The sequence below is a fragment of the Haliotis rubra genome, unplaced genomic scaffold (genome assembly GCF_003918875.1).
Source record: "Haliotis rubra isolate DU_JTF1 unplaced genomic scaffold, ASM391887v1 Scf589, whole genome shotgun sequence".
Lineage (NCBI taxonomy): Eukaryota > Metazoa > Mollusca > Gastropoda > Lepetellida > Haliotidae > Haliotis > Haliotis rubra.
In genome coordinates this window covers 563768-569767 of record NW_025767289.1, presented here as the reverse complement: position 1 = coordinate 569767, position 6000 = coordinate 563768, and positions in this window count along the sequence as shown.

Sequence of the window (6000 nt, the reverse complement as noted above, 5' to 3'; positions counted from 1 at the left end):
TCGGTTTGTACCACTTGAAAATACATTGTGACTTGTTTCAGCATTTTCAGTCGCATGACTACACTTCGGATTAATATTTGTCGGTTTTGAAGTGGATGAAAGAAAGAATGCTTTCAAACTTGATTTAGCGGTCGGATAAATCTATAAGATCAACCTCATGTATTGGTGCATTTCAGGCAGTGATGCTCGTCTGACATATTACATCAATATCACATATTAAGGCAACGACTTTGGGCTATTGTCATCAACACCAATCAAACCTCTGGTTATGTTTCATAATTCAAATTACCTTTGAGGAATAATCAAACAAATATGGACATCTTGAGGGAAACACATTCAAAAGACTCATATAGTCAAGACTGACTGGCAATAATGACTTTGGAACGAAGAACAAGAGTGGTGTATAGCATTGGGTTGTCAGTACGTGAAGACACAAATTTCAAAGCCATCAATGGCATCCAAACATCCTATATTGTATTCTTCTTCAAAATGTATGTGCACATCAGTTTTCACTTCGAAACTATTCAATTTGGTCTTTAGTGGAGACTAAGATGTCTTATTTTAAGTGTATTAGAAGATCTAACAAGAAGGAATTGAAGGTATAAGAGAAGAGGGTAGTTTTATCATGCACTTGATTACATGTATACATGAGTACTTAGTGATAAAACAAGGCAAATGCATTGCATATCCTTGTAATAACTGCATTAAACAAAACTATCGTTTCATACAGTAGAATCATATTTGACTATCAGTTTGAAAACTCTGTTATTTGGGTTCGAGTTACAAGCACGTGTAGTATTCTTTTTATATCACATTACGACACATTTGTAACTTCAAATTGGAATCATTTGGAGAGAAATACATCTGCAACTCCACTACACACATTTGTGATATCTGTCTGTTCAAAGAGCAGTCGAGAGATCATTTGGAGTAATATGTTGCAATTCTTTGAATATCGCAGAGCAAGATATCAGGTCTGAATAGCTTTTCTTTTATGCCATAGGCCTCCCCACAAAAAACAACACAAATGCTAAAGTATCAAACGAACACGTGTTTATGGCTGTTATGTGAGACACCAGAGCTAAGATTAATACTGTTTCTACAAATGGGATGAGCTGGGTTGTTAGTTTCTTTTATAAAAGTGTTTTTCCTAGTATGTATGTCCATCAACACAACGTAACATCACACAACTCTCAACATTCCATAAGGTAACCATGGCAATCATCCCCAATACAAACAGTCAATTCCTTCCTTTTTCGAAAATGACGATTTAGCATAAACATGTCAATGATACGCATTCCCTTTCCAGTCCCTATCAGGCAAATAAAGCCAAAATATAAAAAAAGCGCAGACTTGACATATACAAGGGTTATTAATGAGCGTTAAAGCGTATATTGTACGTTTTCTGGGTGAGATTAGTCACTACACAGAACAGACAAACGTGCACAGACACAAATTATACCTTGGGAGCATCAATACGTGGTTTCAATACGTGCTTTTCATATATTTTCGGTTTGTACCACTTGAAAATACATTGTGACTTGTTTCAGCATTTTCAGTCGCATGACTACACTTCGGATTAATATTTGTCGGTTTTGAAGTGGATGAAAGAAAGAATGCTTTCAAACTTGATTTAGCGGTCGGATAAATCTATAAGATCAACCTCATGTATTGGTGCATTTCAGGCAGTGATGCTCGTCTGATATATCAGATCAATATCACATATTAAGGCAACGACTTTGGGTTATTGTCATCAACACCAATCAAACCTCTGGTTATGTTTCATAATTCAAATTACCTTTGAGGAATAATCAAACAAATATGGACATCTTGAGGGAAACACATTCAAAAGACTCATATAGTCAAGACTGACTGGCAATAATGACTTTGGAACGAAGAACAAGAGTGGTGTATAGCATTGGGTTGTCAGTACGTGAAGACACAAATTTCAAAGCCATCAATGGCATCCAAACATCCTATATTGTATTCTTCTTCAAAATGTATGTGCACATCAGTTTTCACTTCGAAACTATTCAATTTGGTCTTTAGTGGAGACTAAGATGTCTTATTTTAAGTGTATTAGAAGATCTAACAAGAAGGAATTGAAGGTATAAGAGAAGAGGGTAGTTTTATCATGCACTTGATTACATGTATACATGAGTACTTAGTGATAAAACAAGGCAAATGCATTGCATATCCTTGTAATAACTGCATTAAACAAAACTATCGTTTCATACAGTAGAATCATATTTGACTATCAGTTTGAAAACTCTGTTATTTGGGTTCGAGTTACAAGCACGTGTAGTATTCTTTTTATATCACATTACGACACATTTGTAACTTCAAATTGGAATCATTTGGAGAAATACATCTGCAACTCCACTACACACATTTGTGATATCTGTCTGTTCAAAGAGCAGTCGAGAGATCATTTGGAGTAATATGTTGCAATTCTTTGAATATCGCAGAGCAAGATATCAGGTCTGAATAGCTTTTCTTTTATGCCATAGGCCTCCCCACAAAAACAACACAAATGCTAAAGTATCAAACGAACACGTGTTTATGGCTGTTATGTGAGACACCAGAGCTAAGATTAATACTGTTTCTACAAATGGGATGAGCTGGGTTGTTAGTTTCTTTTATAAAAGTGTTTTTCCTAGTATGTATGTCCATCAACACAACGTAACATCACACAACTCTCAACATTCCATAAGGTAACCATGGCAATCATCCCCAATACAAACAGTCAATTCTCCTCTTTTTCGAAAATGACGATTTAGCATAAACATGTCAATGATACGCATTCCCTTTCCAGTCCCTATCAGGCAAATAAAGCCAAAATATTAAAAAGCACAGACTTGACATATACAAGGGTTATTAATGAGCGTTAAAGCGTATATTGTACGTTTTCTGGGTGAGATTAGTCACTACACAGAACAGACAAACGTGCACAGACACAAATTATACCTTGGGAGCATCAATACGTGGTTTCAATACGTGCTTTTCATATATTTTCGGTTTGTACCACTTGAAAATACATTGTGACTTGTTTCAGCATTTTCAGTCGCATGACTACACTTCGGATTAATATTTGTCGGTTTTGAAGTGGATGAAAGAAAGAATGCTTTCAAACTTGATTTAGCGGTCGGATAAATCTATAAGATCAACCTCATGTATTGGTGCATTTCAGGCAGTGATGCTCGTCTGATATATTAGATCAATATCACATATTAAGGCAACGACTTTGGGTTATTGTCATCAACACCAATCAAACCTCTGGTTATGTTTCATAATTCAAATTACCTTTGAGGAATAATCAAACAAATATGGACATCTTGAGGGAAACACATTCAAAAGACTCATATAGTCAAGACTGACTGGCAATAATGACTTTGGAACGAAGAACAAGAGTGGTGTATAGCATTGGGTTGTCAGTACGTGAAGACACAAATTTCAAAGCCATCAATGGCATCCAAACATCCTATATTGTATTCTTCTTCAAAATGTATGTGCACATCAGTTTTCACTTCGAAACTATTCAATTTGGTCTTTAGTGGAGACTAAGATGTCTTATTTTAAGTGTATTAGAAGATCTAACAAGAAGGAATTGAAGGTATAAGAGAAGAGGGTAGTTTTATCATGCACTTGATTACATGTATACATGAGTACTTAGTGATAAAACAAGGCAAATGCATTGCATATCCTTGTAATAACTGCATTAAACAAAACTATCGTTTCATACAGTAGAATCATATTTGACTATCAGTTTGAAAACTCTGTTATTTGGGTTCGAGTTACAAGCACGTGTAGTATTCTTTTTATATCACATTACGACACATTTGTAACTTCAAATTGGAATCATTTGGAGAGAAATACATCTGCAACTCCACTACACACATTTGTGATATCTGTCTGTTCAAAGAGCAGTCGAGAGATCATTTGGAGTAATATGTTGCAATTCTTTGAATATCGCAGAGCAAGATATCAGGTCTGAATAGCTTTTCTTTTATGCCATAGGCCTCCCCACAAAAACAACACAAATGCTAAAGTATCAAACGAACACGTGTTTATGGCTGTTATGTGAGACACCAGAGCTAAGATTAATACTGTTTCTACAAATGGGATGAGCTGGGTTGTTAGTTTCTTTTATAAAAGTGTTTTTCCTAGTATGTATGTCCATCAACACAACGTAACATCACACAACTCTCAACATTCCATAAGGTAACCATGGCAATCATCCCCAATACAAACAGTCAATTCTCCTCTTTTTCGAAAATGACGATTTAGCATAAACATGTCAATGATACGCATTCCCTTTCCAGTCCCTATCAGGCAAATAAAGCCAAAATATTAAAAAGCACAGACTTGACATATACAAGGGTTATTAATGAGCGTTAAAGCGTATATTGTACGTTTTCTGGGTGAGATTAGTCACTACACAGAACAGACAAACGTGCACAGACACAAATTATACCTTGGGAGCATCAATACGTGGTTTCAATACGTGCTTTTCATATATTTTCGGTTTGTACCACTTGAAAATACATTGTGACTTGTTTCAGCATTTTCAGTCGCATGACTACACTTCGGATTAATATTTGTCGGTTTTGAAGTGGATGAAAGAAAGAATGCTTTCAAACTTGATTTAGCGGTCGGATAAATCTATAAGATCAACCTCATGTATTGGTGCATTTCAGGCAGTGATGCTCGTCTGATATATTAGATCAATATCACATATTAAGGCAACGACTTTGGGTTATTGTCATCAACACCAATCAAACCTCTGGTTATGTTTCATAATTCAAATTACCTTTGAGGAATAATCAAACAAATATGGACATCTTGAGGGAAACACATTCAAAAGACTCATATAGTCAAGACTGACTGGCAATAATGACTTTGGAACGAAGAACAAGAGTGGTGTATAGCATTGGGTTGTCAGTACGTGAAGACACAAATTTCAAAGCCATCAATGGCATCCAAACATCCTATATTGTATTCTTCTTCAAAATGTATGTGCACATCAGTTTTCACTTCGAAACTATTCAATTTGGTCTTTAGTGGAGACTAAGATGTCTTATTTTAAGTGTATTAGAAGATCTAACAAGAAGGAATTGAAGGTATAAGAGAGAGAGGGTAGTTTTATCATGCACTTGATTACATGTATACATGAGTACTTAGTGATAAAACAAGGCAAATGCATTGCATATCCTTGTAATAACTGCATTAAACAAAACTATCGTTTCATACAGTAGAATCATATTTGACTATCAGTTTGAAAACTCTGTTATTTGGGTTCGAGTTACAAGCACGTGTAGTATTCTTTTTATATCACATTACGACACATTTGTAACTTCAAATTGGAATCATTTGGAGAGAAATACATCTGCAACTCCACTACACACATTTGTGATATCTGTCTGTTCAAAGAGCAGTCGAGAGATCATTTGGAGTAATATGTTGCAATTCTTTGAATATCGCAGAGCAAGATATCAGGTCTGAATAGCTTTTCTTTTATGCCATAGGCCTCCCCACAAAAAACAACACAAATGCTAAAGTATCAAACGAACACGTGTTTATGGCTGTTATGTGAGACACCAGAGCTAAGATTAATACTGTTTCTACAAATGGGATGAGCTGGGTTGTTAGTTTCTTTTATAAAAGTGTTTTTCCTAGTATGTATGTCCATCAACACAACGTAACATCACACAACTCTCAACATTCCATAAGGTAACCATGGCAATCATCCCCAATACAAACAGTCAATTCTCCTCTTTTTCGAAAATGACGATTTAGCATAAACATGTCAATGATACGCATTCCCTTTCCAGTCCCTATCAGGCAAATAAAGCCAAAATATTAAAAAGCACAGACTTGACATATACAAGGGTTATTAATGAGCGTTAAAGCGTATATTGTACGTTTTCTGGGTGAGATTAGTCACTACACAGAACAGACAAACGTGCACAGACACAAATTATACCTTGGGAGCATCAATAC